Source organism: Octopus bimaculoides, chromosome 10 (assembly GCF_046866305.1).
Source record: "Octopus bimaculoides isolate indiv1 chromosome 10, ASM4686630v1, whole genome shotgun sequence".
NCBI lineage: Eukaryota > Metazoa > Mollusca > Cephalopoda > Octopoda > Octopodidae > Octopus > Octopus bimaculoides.
In genome coordinates, this window is record NC_142937.1 from 74,869,234 (window position 1) to 74,886,733 (window position 17,500).

Genomic DNA, 17,500 nt, shown 5'->3' on the forward strand with positions numbered 1-17,500 from the left:
GAAAATCATTTAAAAATACCTTTATGAATTCTTTTAGAATTGTTGTCTTGTTTCACTGAAATTTAATTCTACGCTGTGAAATTTTATATGTGTATTATTGTTATTGTTATAAAGCTATTGTACTTTAGTACTACTATATATATATAAGAGGTCATTACCTGTCTCATATAAACAACTTCTCTGACAATGAATGCTATAATAGTGAAAGTGAAACAATACTTAACACAACTTACACAGAATTTCTTGTTTAAAATTCAGTGCTAGAACTGAAGGACTTAAAAGAGATAATTACTTTTACATTTTCCACAATTAGTGATTCATTGGTAGATAGAAATAAATGAATAAATAAATAAACAAACAGATAAATAAACAAATAATAAGCTAAAATAAAATAAATAATCACCATGTAAGAAAAAAAAACATTGAAATAAAAATGAGTCTGAATAGATTGTTGTAGATAAATAATATAGTTTTTAATCAATAGTTCTTTAAATGAGTCATTCAAGTAAAATTTAGAGTCATTGATCACACATGTACAAACACACACACACACACACACACACACACAAACGCACACACACGCACACACACACACACACACACACACACACACAAATAGACACATAATAAACACATGAAAAATTTAAATTTCCAACAAACTAGAAACTAAGAAAAATTAAAATCCTACTTTAAAAATAATTCAACATTTGATAATAGCATTCAAGAACTCACAAAAAAAAAAAGGAAGTAAAAGTCATATGATTTTAAAATTTTGGATTCAAAAAGAATGTAAATACCTTATTTTATATGACATATGCATATATATATATATATATATCTTAAGAAAATGAGAACAAAATAGCTACTATAACATAAAACAAAACAAAAAATATTTATCAAGTCTGAATGAGGTTTCAACAATGCAATGAGAAAGTCAGTGGAATTAGTGAATGCATAGTAGCAATGTTTTATGAAACATCTTTGTATTTCTATTATATGAAGAAATATTGTTCCTTTTAGTACGTAAAGCACTTTTGGAAAGGAAAAAAAAATATCATTTACTGAAATAAAAGATGAGATCATATTATAACACAGATTTACATATATGAATAGATACAGTAACTCAAGAAGCCATATACATACAAAAATATTGCAGAAACTGTTGTTGTTGTTGTCATTTTTATTGTTGCTGCTGTCGTTGTTACTACTACTACTACTACTACTACTACTACTACTACTACTACTACTACTACTATTATTATTATTATAAGACTTGTAAGAAGAGGACAGAGCAGTGTGGATCATCTGATCGTAAAACACGTGGCAAATCATCTCCGGATTCGAACCACTGCAGATCGATAAATGCTACAGCAAAGACCTCTTCCCGACAGGAAACTGCAGGTTAGGAGACTGATGCATCAGATAGTACTCGGAGGAAACTGAGGGTTCAGTGGCCTGCTGTTAATGAGAAAGGAAGATATAAAGAGTTTGAGGACAAGGCATGTCACGCTCTGTATAGAGTGGCAAGATCTACACTGGAGAAACTGGGAAAATTAGCAAGCTCAATATATGATATAGAAAAGGAATTACTTGGAGTGAAATATGGAACCCGATTAGTGAAAGGAAAGTGTGGACCAAGCAGGAGGACCAGGAAAATGAAACAGTTGAGGAGAGTAAAGAACAGCTTAAGAAAGCAATGGAAATGGGCGGAAGAAGGCGAAAGACCAGGCCTCGTACAGCTGTACGAATATTTAAAAAGGAAATGCCGTTCTGTGCAAGGGCATATCTGCCGATATAAATGAAGAAAAGAACGCAAAAGGATGCGTGAACAGTTTCTGAAAAACCCGTACGGCATTACCAAGAAGCTGTTCACTGAACTGAAGAGTGGCACCTTATTATGCATAAAAGAAGAATTGGTTGCTCATATGAAAGACGCCTACGGTGATCTAAACTGTAACCAGCCACTGCCACCTATAAATAGGTTAAAGCATTTCTTAGAACCTGATATCGGATTTCAAATTGCGGACATCAGGGAGAAAGAGGTGAATGATTTTATGAAAAAAGCTAGAGTAAAGAGTGCCCCAGAAGGTGATGGTATCTCGTATAAAGGATATAAATATTGCAATCATCTATGAAAGAAGTTCTTTGTAACTGATCCGACAGCTGTGACGCGAAGAGACTAGTAAAGGATTGGTGTAAAGCAGAAGACATATACCTGCCGAAGAAGGCCGATGCAGAAACTATAAAACAGTTTAGGCCGATATGCTTATTGAATGTGAAAGGCAAGATTTTTATGGGAATTCTCTCAAGAACAGTGACTTATATACAGTGTAGTGAATATATTGATGAATCAGTTCAAAAGGCCTTAATTTTTGGATGAGTTGAGCATTATTTTTCAGTTTGGAAAGCGATCCAGGATGCCAGACAGAACAAGACAAGTCTGAACGTGGTATGGCTTGATCTAGCTAATGCATATGGCTCAGTGCCTCACGAATTACTGGTGAGAGCCATGGACCACTTCCACATTCCGGAGAAAGTAACAAGGTTAACGAAGGTATATAATGACAGTTTCGAGACGAGGTTTACAGCTGGAAATTTTACAACAGATTGGCATCAAATGGAGATTGGCATTGCTGCTGGCTACACAATATCTGTCACGTGGTTTATCCTAGTCATTGAGATGATTTTGAAAGCAGCTGACTTTTCGGAACAAATCGCCCATGCACAATAACTTAAGAATGCCTTAATGGATGACGTGACACTTCTGTCGACAGACAAGAACATTTTGCAGAGTGCCATCTTGAGGTTAGGCGAGCTTGTGAAGTGGTCAAGGATGCGATTCAAGGCAAAAAATGTCGCGTAGTCTGACATTTATTAAGGGAGTGCAAAAAGAAGTTAAGTTTAAAATAGCTGAAGAAAGTATTCCAACAGTCAAGGAAGAACCCGTTAAGAGCTTGGGGTGTGTGTACGCTGGAACATTGTCAGATAGGAGTCGCGGGATGCAAATTATGAAGCAAACCGAGGGTAGGTTAACAGCAATTGATAACTCAAAGGTACCAGGTAAATATAGAATATGGTGCTTACAATTCGGTTATTATCCGCGCATTTCGTGGCCACTTCTAATATACGAGATGGCACTGTCACGAGTTTAAATCATGATTTCGCAACTTTCACTCACCTTTCGATAAATTCACTCGAGGACAGCACTTCTCTCTCCACTCTCAATTTTCTTTTCAGGTGAATCTTGACAAAGTCAATGAGAACTCTACCAAAAAGGAATGTATCTGTCCTCATGTTTTCCAGCCTTGTCCACCTAACAACCTCTTCCGTCACAGCCACCAGGCAAAGGAAAACTGCCTTACCTGCCCGATTGACAGAGCGGCGGTGCTCCATAAGAAATGGAGGCACGACCAGGTTGTAAAAGTTATACGCTGGAAACTATGCCAGAAATAAGGATTTGAAACTGGAAACACATGGTACAATCATTAAGTCGAAAGAGTGCTAGAGTCGGAGAAATGTTAGATTTTGTGGGACTCTCCTATTCAAACGGACGAGAAATTAGAAAATAACAGACCAGACATTACGATTATAAATAAGCAAAAGCGAAGTCGCTTACTTATCAACCCATCATGCCCATTTGATTCCAGGGTCGTAAAGAAAGAGGAAGAAAAAAAGTCAAACAAAAAAACCCTTAAAATTTGAAATTTGGAATTTGGAGCATGTGAACAATAAAGGTTGTGCCTATAATAATTGGTGCATTAGGAACAGTGAGCCAATATATAGAATAATGGCTGGAGGAGATTGAAATAGTATGCCCGGCAGATCTTCTGCAGAAAACTTGTCTCTTGGTGACAGTAAGGGTTATCAAGAGGGTTCTAAACACTTGAACGACAGCTGAAAACTTGTGGAAACCTAAGGTTATAGGTAGTATCCCGCTATTCACACAATTCCTACCAAAAATAAGATCGAAACTGAGCCAAACCAAAATAATAATAATATTCAGTGTTTGCCAAGTATGAATGTGTCGCAAGACTTTATAAGAATTATGGATTATTAACAAATTTCACTCTGGATTATTTTTAAACACATCTATTTTAAAATTTGAGTTAGACAGTAGGTATGTGTTTGACATTAATTTTTTCCCGAAATTTGTTTTGTTTACAAATATTTTTTAATATAGCTTCCTCTACTTGTGGAGCAGTAAAAGTTAGTAACAAGAAATGGAGTAGTGCTGAACATGTCCCTTTAAAAGTGAATAGTGTATTAATCTTGAAACACACGAAACTTATTTCAAAAGAAGACAAACAGAATTAAAAAAACAGATAAACAGAAAAAAATACAAAAAAAACTCAGTCATAAGCATAGACAGACAGAGTTTGTTATCCGAACACGCAAAGTTGTACGACACAAACAAGAATAACAAGAACAACGACAACGATAAAGACGATGACAATAACAACTACAGTAGCAGCATTAACACGCATATACACTTGTTAAATGAAGAAAAATAAGGATAGCAGTTTTAGCTTTGCTCACACTGACACTAATAGAATATTTCTGATTATGAACTGACTGACTGAAAAGAAATCTGCTTGGCAGAATTTTGTAATGAAGTAAGGTGCATATTTGAAAGAGTTCGCTAGTCAAGAACGCAAAAAGCAACTTACCAATCTGGGCATTGGTATAAGCAGAGAACATTTCATCATATCCACAAAAGAACAATTAGAGGTAGTTCTGACCAATGTGTGTAAGGATTTCTCCTGTTCGTCGAAGAAAATTAAGAAACTGTGTACTTGATTTTAAAAGTGAGGACATGGAAAAGACCAAACTGTGCTAGTGTGTCTTACATCTGCCTACTCCCTAATTAAAAAAAAAACGTGGTGAAACATCACGAGGGTCACAATCAAGGATACTGCAATGCTATGAATCGTCTGTTTGTCATCTTCTTAACACAGCACTGACAAATAGTGAACACTAAAATGACCAAAAACTGCATGTGGTTGAGATGGGACCTCAACGGACATACAAGTCCGAATGACCCCTTGAGTTTGCAGAACCATACTGGAATGGTGCCTCGTCAATTACGCAGTAGGACAGGCCATGAAACTGATGATTAAAGATTGAAGACCTTGTTGCGATATGTGTGACATGTAAAGGTCAGCTTAGGGTTTCTTATACAGAATAACTCTAGACAAATCCAGCAGCAACACTAGCAGATGGTGAAAGCTCTTACTTCAATAACGCGCTACTCGCACATCCTTTGAAGCTTCAGGATAACTAAAAGACGCGCTTTATACTTCTCTATCCAAATGTATAGAGAAAATCTTAGATCGTCTAACATGCCAAATCATACCAACACAAACAAACTTTGTAAACTTTGCACCACAGAATGTGTGAAATTTTAATCACTAAACTAAGGTTACATAAGATACATCCTGATATAACCTCTTCTTGTACTCTCCAATTTTATAGAAACCTAAAATATTACAACCTTTACAATTCTCAGATTAACAACACTAATGGAAATAACTGTTTACATCGAGATTTTTTAATAATTTAAAATAGCTGTTTACATAGATTTTTCAAGAAATGCTTTCACCATTACACAATTCGAAAGTGATTTTCTATTCAACAAATTTTTATCCTAACATTATGATAGACAAAAATACTCGCGCTTTCATTTATATGTCTTTTTAATGTCCTCGTATTTTTCTACATTTACGAATTAACTTGTGTCATTGTCGCAAACATACAATTGTTTTAGTTTATGGCGATTCTTTACACTTTCATGCATCTTGTATGATTGCATTCGAGTACATGTTTGTGTACATGTTTATACATTCAAAAGTATGCACACACATATATGCATTTGGGTGTATATATATATATATATGTAACCACACGTGTGCTGTTAGCAGTTTCTTTTCCATCTTTGGACTTTTCCATTTCTTCTTTCCGACCAAGAGCTATACTCGAAATGTCAAACTCTATCCTTTCACTGAGCCTCAAGGTAATACGTTTCTTGTGCACGTCCTCACGTTTGCTTTTCCATGTTATATTCGTTTATTTGAGTTATTTGTTTATTTGAATTGACTATATACATACATACATACATACATACATACACACACACACACACACACACACACACACACACACACACACACACACACACACACACACACACATATATATATATATATATATATATATATATTAGGGGTTAGCAAATTGCTTCACGACATACCGAATTTAGAAATAGGAGTCAAAAATCCTACTATAAGAATCTCCTCGAGAGTCACACACTTTTTTACGTAGGCAAAGAGGAAAAACAATGAATCAACACAACTACGATTAGTCACATACGCGTTTCGAGATTAATGTGTTTAAATTACTTAATTAATCTAATTGATTTATTTTACCCTTTTATTATTAATTTGAAATTATATATATATATATATATATATATATATATATATATATATAGTGTAATGTTCCGTGATGGTAAGATCGACAAAAAAGTATTCTATTAATAAGCCCAATATGTGTATTTATGTACTACTATTAGTTTCATGTGCTGAGAGCATGCCAAACAATGGTTTTTAACACTCTGGTGTCCTAGCACAATCATCCATGCCCACGTGACATGGATTCGAGTATATGTGTGTGTATATTTGTACCTGTGTATGTGTTGAGTTGTATTTCCATTTGCAGTAATACATACTTATGCGTGTGTATGTGTATTGCACGTATCAATGTTATTATGTATTGCTTTATTGAAGTTTGTATACATGCTTTCCAGTTTACATAGTTAAATATATTGGTGTGTGTATTTATGTTACTTGAAATACCAACGAACTATCCTATATACTGATATTGCTTTATATATCCTTGTAGTACTCTTAGATGTTATATACATTGCTTAAAAATATGTTGTGTACATATCTCAACGGTTATAGATTATGCTATATGTTTGTATTGTTATACGTACAATACATATTCGATGATAATAATATTTCTATACATGAATCTAAATTTAGTCGGCTAATTTTAAAGACAAATACTAAAATTAAGGTTATGTGTGTGTGTGTGTGTGTGTGTGTGTGTGTGTGTGTGTGTGTGCGTGCATGTGTGTGCGTATTTATGCCTGTATGTATGCATATACATATATGGATGTGCATATACTCACAAGCACACACGTAGACACACACACGTAGACACACACACTTTTCTCTTTATACTGCAGATTCAATATTTGCAATATTCAGAGCGATATCCCTACCAGTAGCTTTATGCCTGTGAGTGAGCTTTTGTTTTATTGTGCCTTTATAAATTTTACACGCATGTTACCATTTTTGCAATATTCAGAGATACATCTCTATCATAAGTTTCCTACTGGCAACACCGTTTTAATATTTTATTGTTTAATTTATAAAATTACTTGCAAGTTATCTAAAAGAATATTTTGTTTATGATACTGCCATGACAACTAGGTGTTGCACAGAAATAAATAGTTTATGTTTAGCACACAGATACATATATATATATACCTATACATACAAACTGACACGTATAAGATGTTTATAGCATAATTCTTTACAATATGCAGGAAATAAACTTGAATATTGGCAAGTAAATTTGAAAAAGAACTTAAACTTTTAGCGAGTAACCTTGTCTCTTAAGTTACTTTCTTTTTATTTATCCTTTTCTTTTCTACAGTATATATATATATATATATATATATATATATATATATATATATATATATATATATATATATATATATATATATATATATAAATATATATATATATATATATATATATATATATATATATATATAAATATATATATATATATATATATATATATATATATATATATATATTGCTTCTTCTTGTATTTGTTGCTCCATTTCCACACACACACACACACACACACAGACACACACACACACACACACACACACACACACACACACACACACACACATATATATATATATATATATATATATATATATATATATATATATATATATGCACACGCAAGCAAGCAACATACAGTCACACACACTTACATGGACACATGCAAATACATGCAGATATTCACATACAACACACCTAAAACAAGCGTTAACCCACATTAAGGATAATGTGATATGAAACAGTAAAAAATATTGGAGTTTTTTTTTAAATGTGTTATATTTAATGTAAATACATTGCGGAAAGCAAACTTACTGCCTTATTTGCCTGAAGGTAATAGTTCTTATAGACGTGTTGTCTATATCGGAGGGAGATGAAAATTGTCCTTACAGTGGTTACTGTTTAAATAAACCGTCAATCTATTGTAATTTATTTGTAAGCCTCAGTTGTGAAGAAAACATACCATGTGGAAACGTTTACATTCTCTATAGCTAAGGCACTAAACAAACTGCAAATTTATTAACTTTATAAACGTTTCAGGTTTTCTGAAATGACTTTAATACCTTTTTACTTGTCAAAATCTTTCATATATACATACGTATATATCTGGCAGGTATGTAAATCGTCCTTACGGTGGTTGGTGAGAGTGCTGGATGATTTTCTGCTTCCTTGGGTGTTGTCAATAGCATTCACTCGCAGCCAACCGCATAACGAGAAAAATATCTAACACACCAATATAGGAAAACGGTGAATGAACAATAACTAGTGTTGCAAATACTATGAATAACCAACCGGTGGAATACCGTAGTAAATTTGCTTTATGCGATGTATTTACATTCAGTATAATACACAGGTGGGTAGCTATTTTAATCCAATACTGCTTCTGTTGCCTATAACGGATTTTTATTCCGTTGGGAAGCTATTTGCGACACCAGTCGCAATAGTTCATTCACTATCTTCCTGTGTCGGTGGTAATAGATTTCATTTTAGCATGTGGCTTGTTGCGAGTACATGCTCTTGACAACGCCCAATGCAGCAGAAGTGCATCTAGCATTCCCTCAGCCACTGCTCGGGTGATTTTCCTCTGCACCTGATATATACTGTTTTTTTTTAGACACAACACACCCATAAAAGATAATATCTCCGGGCAAATACTAAAGTAAATTTGCTTTATATATTTTTGCCCAAATACTTATTCTAAAAAATAGCTTTTCTGCAACTTGATTTTTACCTTCATTAAATCAATAGCGATAATACTTTGGTAGTCATATATTTTCCTTGACTAATCAACTTTCATTCACATATAATTTTATTTATTCTGTTTTTGTTTGTCTCTTCACATATTCATCTTCCTTTATCTACATTCAAACTTGCTGATCTTTGGATTCACTTTTCAGATTTTTACTCCTAATTTTCTTTTGTCTGTAATTTTAACTACTGCTGCAGCTTCTTATTTCTTTGATATTTCACATCTGATGGTGAAACTTTCTATCTATTTTGTTTTCCTACATAAACGCCAGAAAGGAAAAAACTTCTGTTTTTAAAGTTCCCATCGAGATGGGGGGAATTCAACCATGTTTCGTGGTCTGCTACCACAACAGCTCCTTTAGAGGATCCAGTTAGCTCAAGACATCGTCAGGAGGAACCACATCCGGTTTCGGCCCCTACTCCTCTACCGGGTTTTCTCGGATGCTCTGATCTTTTGAATACCTTAGCATCATTACTGTCCTCACCTTTCCTGCTTTATATTCTTCGGTGATTGATGTTATTGGTAGTTACAGCACGGGTTTTCCATATAGTGCAGTTGTATTCAGTGGTTTCGGCAGACCAAGCCATTTTCTGATAAACACACTGCATCTTTGTTCCATCCTTTCTATTCTACTCGCGGCTATTTTGTACATTTGCAATGGCCACATTATCCTTGGGTACAGCCCAAATTGCAGTATCCAACATTTGAATTTTCCCGGCGGTGTTGTTCTGTCAATTGCCTTTAATCCTTGTTCTACTAACTTGTGTGTTTCTTCCCCTTGCTTCTTATCATTTAATAAATCTCTATACCATCTCCCAAGACTCTTTACTGGTTGTTCTTTCACTGTTGGTATGGACCCATTCAGTTGCCAAGTGTTATTCAAGAGATCAGAAAGGGCCACTCAGAAGGCCTCCACAATGATGGAAAGATAATTTAGTTAAGCTATTCAGGACAAGATGGAAGAGAACAATTCAATTACGAAAGAGATGTAAGTGCATGGTGACTGGTGATGCATAACAACATCTGATAGTCTACTCGATATTGTGATTCAGTGATATATATATATATATATATATATATATACACGCACATAAATATATACATAAAACATACATACATACATATATATATATATATATATATATATATATATATATATATACGTATTATTAGATAGATATAGATATATATACATGCATATACACACACACACACAAACATGTATATATGGTTAGATGTATGTGTACACAAACACGCACACATACAAACACAAAACACCTTATGCTGTCCTGTTTAGGTCAACTTTGCCTTTCATCCTTTTGAAGGTCAATGAAGAAATATATATATAAAAAAAATATAAGACAGCATTCTTCATTTGAGAGAATGATTAATGAAAAATACTGAACATGAAACCAAGAAACAACAACAACAACAAAGAACTGGAAACACAGAAAGAGATAGACTAGAAATAACTACTTCACGTCTATCTGTTTCCTTTTATATTCCTTCAACCCTCTTGGAGTCTGAATAACTGCATAATAATCTTGGAGACAAGTAACAGAACACCTTTACTGGATTAGCAGATGAATCTATTGAAACATCATTTAATGTTGCTGCCTAATGTCTACTGTTGCTCTTCCTTCCAGAGCCTTTGGAACAAACAAACAAACAAAAAAAGTTGTATTTTTCTCTTTATTTTTGTGTGTCAAATGATTGGGATTTTTAAAAAACTATGTATTGATTATTTTTTTTTTTTAACTAATGAGAAATAGACATTAGATGGTTGTTGTATTTATAAAGAGAAAAATCTTTACTGCTATGTGTTTATTTTGTTTTTTTTGTTTTTTTTTCTTTATATTTTTATTGTTTCCAATTTGTTTTTCTTTTTTCCTTTCTTCACTTTTGTTATACTTTTTTCTTTCTTTTCTTTTAGTTTTTCGTTTTTCTTTCTTTTTGTTTGTTTGTTTGTTTGTGAACTCGGGTGGGGTGGGTTGGGGTGGGGGAAGCAACAATTATAATACTGAGGAAGAAGTGAGTAAACATGTTGAAACTTTTGGTCATTTGACTCTATTTCTGAGGGAGACTTTCAAATGATTAATTATACATGAGAGAGAGAGAGAGAGAGAGAGAGAGAGAGAGAAAGAGAGAGAGAATGAGACAGACATACAGACAGACAAACAGACAGATAAACAGGCAGAAAGTGAAAGATAAGCAAGTAAATAAGTACTACTGCATCTCCACACACACACACACACACACATTTGCACGAGTTCATAACACAAAAAAACAATGTTTCTTTTTTTATTGTTATATATGGAATTTTTAACCTTCTTTCTGTCTTCAAAGAAACCTCCCCATCATCCTATCACATCCACACTCTTAAAAAACAAACAAACAAACAAAAGACCCAAAAAACAAAGCAAAAAAACACTACATCAGACAAGTATAAATAAAAACTAAATATGTAACTTTAATCTAGGATTCAATAATTGAAAAGTTTTCTTTTAGCAATAGCTATTAATTATACTGTCAGTTGCTTAAGTTGGGAGTTTGTCATCAATACATTGTAGCTATTTTGTACTGAAAATAATTAATATAGATTCATTTAAAAAAAAAGATATTTTTCACTTTTTTTTTTACACCTGGTACAATTATTATTACAACACATTTTGTTTTAAAATTTAATGATAAATTCATTTGAACTTCTCACCTTCTGACTTATTGAATTTTCAATCATTCAATGACACATCAAAATAACATTCTTTATTCAATTATTTATGTATTTATTTATTTATTTAAATTTAAACCCCGATTCATTTCTCCTTTCTCCTTGCTGCCACCACCCTGTCACGTAAATTACCAGATTTAAGCCTTGTTCTAGTTCTTATAAAATTTATGAATTAATTAATTTTTAAAAAAATGAAAAAAAAACAAAACAAATAAAGAGAATCTTACTGAAATCAATAAAATGCTATAACTTAGGTTAAGTATCTGCTTGATAGATTCTTAATTTTCAATCATGTAAACTGGGGTAACATTTCATTCACCTATATATATATATATATATATATATATATCGTATATATAGTACGCACCACAGTTATTCTGCTCCATCAATGTATTGAGAACTAACACATTGTTAACACACTACTACCAACACACCAATACTACCAACATCATCCAGCTACACCTATGAGTGAAATGTAAATTTTATAACTTAGAAGCCTGTTATGTCACCTGATGAGTTTTTTCATCACTGTGGGGTGTATTTGATTTCATTATATCGTTCCTCACCCACTAGGAAGCAGTGCAGAAGTATGTCGAAACGATTGTTGTGATAAAGTTTCCACTATGCTCTGTCTTTTGTATCAATCAGTTTGAAAATATTCAACATGCACTGATGAATTCCTAACTTAGATCCAATGACCAAGCTCCATTTACTGTAGATGACATCTGGTAGTGTGATAAGTAGTGAACGTGCTCTGCTGGGACACTATCAGGGACACACCCAAAATATAGTTTGGATGCTAAATGTTAAAATTTCATATCTAAACTTTAATTTTAGTATAGCCCCTGTGTAAGGATGACACAAATTCGTAAAGCATTCCATATTTTTTGCAGGTTCACACACATGGCTGTGTTGTAAGAAGCTTGCTTTCCAGCCACATGGTGCTGGGTTCAGTCCCACTGTGTGGAACCTTGGGCAAGCGTCTTTTACAATAGTCTTGGGCTAACCAAAGAATTGTGAGTGGATTTGGTAGATGGAAACTGAAGGAAGCTCATTGTATATATATATAATTTTGGCAGGGGAGGCTCCCACAACCACTTGACAACTTAGCTGTTTGGCATAAAAGACCAATAGAATAAGTATGAGGCTTAGAAAAATAAGTACTATGGTTGATTTGATTGACTAAAAATTCTTCAAAGTAGTGCCCTAGCATGGCCACACTCAATTAAGCCATCAACAACCTCTAAATTTAGTTCTCTCTATTTCTTTCTCTCTTATCTCTCTCTCTTTGTCTCTGTTTTGCACACATGCACACAAATACATACACACACAAGCATACACATATAAGAACACATGTACACATACACACACACTCACACACACACACACATACACACACTCACACACACACATATAAACGCACAAACACACGCACACCCACAGATATCAGCACATGAAGTTTTAAACCCCACCCCCAGTTTGGATTAACGAAAATTAAGAATTTTTCCATGCAGGTACTTAATTTATGCTTAAAGTTAACTTTTAACTTTTAGTAAAACACTCAAATGTTCTCCTAAAGCAAGGTTATAGTTATTTAACCCCAGGACAGACCACATTGACCAAGCAGATCAATGATGAATGACATTTTAGCAATGACACTTTCCATTTTTGTCTTGTTTAGGGAGGGAAGTATTAACCTTATTTCACGTTGCTCCAGTTCACTCAGCTGTAGAAATGAGTTGCAACATCACTGGTGCCAAGCTATATTGGCCTTTGCCTTTCTCTTGGACAACATCGGTGGCATGGAGAGGGGAGGCTGGTATGGATGGGTGAATGCTGGTCTTTCGCAAACAACCTTATCCGGACTTGTGCCTTGGAGGGTAACTTTCTAGCTGCAATCCCATGGTCATTCATGACCAAAGCGGAACCTTACCCTTTTTACCCTACACACACACACACACATACATATATATGAAGTAGTGAGTTCAATTCCTGGACTGGGCTGACTGTTGTGTTCTTGAGCAAGACACTTTTATTTCACATGGCTCCAGTTCACTCAGCGGTAGAAAGAGTTGTGACGTCACTGGTGCCAAGCTGTATCAGCCATTGCCTTTCCCTTGGATAACATCGGTGGTATGGAGAGGGGAGGCTGGTATGCATGGGATGACTGCTGGTCTTCCGTAAACAAACTTGTTCTGACTTGTGCCTCAGAGGGTAACTTTCTAGATGCTATCCCATGGTTATTCATGATTGAAAGGTGTCTTTATCCTTTTTTTTTCATGGACAGTATCTCTGAATCTTTCCAAAGCCTCTGTAGTCTGTGGGACAAGATCATTTTCAGACCAGAGACTTCACCTGAACTTCATACTTGCATTAGAGTGTACACCGCTAAAAGTACCTAAGGTGCCAAGTAATGGCATGTTCTTCCTTCTCTGATGTGGTTAGGTGTAATTTTAAGATTTTGGCTGCTATTTCTAACAGTTTGAACAACTGCTTAGAAGAACTCCCAATGATTAACCTATATCAAAACTGTATAGACTGAGGTGCTAAATAATGGTAGTAAACGTGGGCAACAAATTAAATTTATCACCTAATTATCCAATGTTTCTTTTATAATGTAACTTGGTGTACTTTGAGGGGAATTTTGGCTGCTATTTCTAACAATTTGAACAGTCACATAGAAGAATTCTCTATGGCTTGCATTTATCAATACAGTGGTGCAAGATAGTGGTGAAAATCATGGTCAAGAGAATAATTTTAGTGCCTCATTATCTAAAGTATTCTTCTAGCGCAGATATGGTTTGGTGTGGTTTTTTACCCTTTAGCCTTCAGATTACTCTGTCAAATGTATTACTTACACTGTTTTGAATTAATTTTCATTATTTTGTACCTTCAAGATTTCAATAATAGGATTGTTTGTCTTTAGAATGTCGTTGCAAGGTAAATGTGAGAAACCAAATCTGAAAAATTTGAACGTAAAACAGGTAGAATGCTTCTACCTAATATGAGAATCTATGATTCTCAATCGGGATCCCTATGGCCCCTGAGGATCTAAGTAAGATTTTTGAGGGTCCACACAGCAAATTAGTAAATTGGGGATCCATAATTGTATTCAAAGGGTCCATGAAAAATATTTTGCTTCAAATGTATGTATTGGCATGTATTGTAAGAAATAGTTAGGTTCCTTTCTCTAAGATACATAGTTCAACCTACACAAATTAACACTTTTAATACCAACCCACCTAAAGCCACCCTTGGCTATATCATGCAGACTCTGATTTTAAAGTAATTTAAGTTAAAATCTTCCAGAAAATTTCAGGATAATTTATGTTCTAAACACCAATTTAATAGTGATGGTTATTTTGCGGGAATTTTTCATAATTTTTAAAATTAATCAAAACAAAGTTGGTATATTTTAACAGAAATATGGTAACGAAAGGGTTTATGTACAAAAAACAAAATAGGAATTTTGAAAGAAGTATCTATAAAACTAGTTTGTAAACATCGAATGGCTATGGGGTATCTGCCAGGATAAAACAGTAACCAAAGGGGTCCATAGATGAAAAAAAATTGTTGAGAACCCCTGGTTTAAATGCTGAAGTGTTAAGGAAGATTTTGACTGCTATTTCTGACAATTTGAACAACCACGTGGAAACTCTCTTCATGACTCACATATATCAATAGAGTAGGAAAAGGAGGGGGTGTATTTTGAATTGTAACAATTAACGATTTAAGCTGATCTTGAAATTCTGCCTCAAAACTTGAAGTTAAACAAAAATTAAATAAAAATTTCATTGAAATCTATGTAAAAAAAATTCGGCTTATTTGTTTTTTTCTTTTTAACTTAATTTGTTTAAGAGTCTAGATTTTAAACGCAAATTCTTATCCACTTAATTTTGGTATATGAAACACTTTACGAATTAAAATAATAAAATAAATAAAAGTACTAAAAGAAAACTTTGTAAGAAATTTCTAAACATAGTTTGAACCAATAATATCAGTCACTGAAGTTTGTTTGTATTTGCGTGTATATGTGTGTATGAGAGTGTGCACATATATGTATGTATATATATGTGCATTTGTATACATATATATATATATATAAACACACATACAAATATATATATATATATATGTGTGCATATATATATAAGTTCACAGGTGTATACATAGGTATGTACAAACACACACACACACACACACGCATATATATATATATCCACATCATGTACCCATCTTTCTTCCTTCATCCTTTCACCGACCACTCCATTCTGACAGTGATTTCCATCATTATCTACTTAACTGACAATGTATATTTCTATTTATCCATCAATTCAAACAAGTACACTTTACAGAAACACACATACACACACCTACACGCACCTACACACAGACACACACACACACACACACACACACACCAACACAGAAGTGCACACAATCATATATTGGTTAATATTATTAGATTGATGTTAATACTGGTTAAGTTTAAAGATGAATTTATCAAACATCAATGGTTCAATTAATGGTTATTTAGTCTTCATCAAATTATTTATAATTTTGGGTATTCAAATCAACTTAAATACAAAATACATACATACACAAACTACTTATGCATATATGTGTGTGTGTATTATATATATATATATATATGATTATATATGTTTATAGACATATTTTCATATACCTATATAAATACACACACACACACATACATACACACACACACACACACACATATATGAATAATTACGAAAACAAACAAATACAAACAAGCACATATACAAACATTAACCAGCTATCAATCAAAACATTAAATAAATCTAAGAATATCGATATTATTGTCCAGCTTCTTTTCCTTATTTGAAACCTTATAGGATTATGTCAAATACCTGATTCCTCTTTAAGTAGAATACTTTTGTTAGCCTGCCACATTGTCCTCTTACATAATATATATTCATTTACAATATTAACAGATCGAAAAAACATTTTCCCTGCCCATTCTCTGCTTCTAATTTATTTCAGATATGTTGTTTTTTCTTTAATGTTATATATGCATATATGTATATATAAATATATTTACATATATATATATATATATATATATATATATATATATATACATGTATGTATGTATATATGTATATGTATATTCATACAAATATAGAAGGTAATAAAAACTAGTGAAAATGGAAATTACCAAAGTTTCTTTTCTCGTTTTTAACTGCTTGATATATCTTGCTATATCATTTGTAATATAAAACATATATGTATATAAAAAAAAGCAAGAAAAATGCATTACATATAAATACGAAATATAAAAATAATTCACTTTTTGTGTTTGGCACTTACTTAGAGGTATATTGATGTAAATAAAATAAATGTACATATTCATACATACACACATACATACATATATATATATATATATGTATATATGTATTTACAGAACGAATTCATATTCTTTTAAGACATTGTCCTTTAACAAAAAATCATGATAAATGGCTTATGAAAGTAAAACAATTTTTTTTTTATCATATATATTTTTTTATTCCCTTTCAAAGACTTCTCTCTAAGGACCCAGCATAATCTATTTTC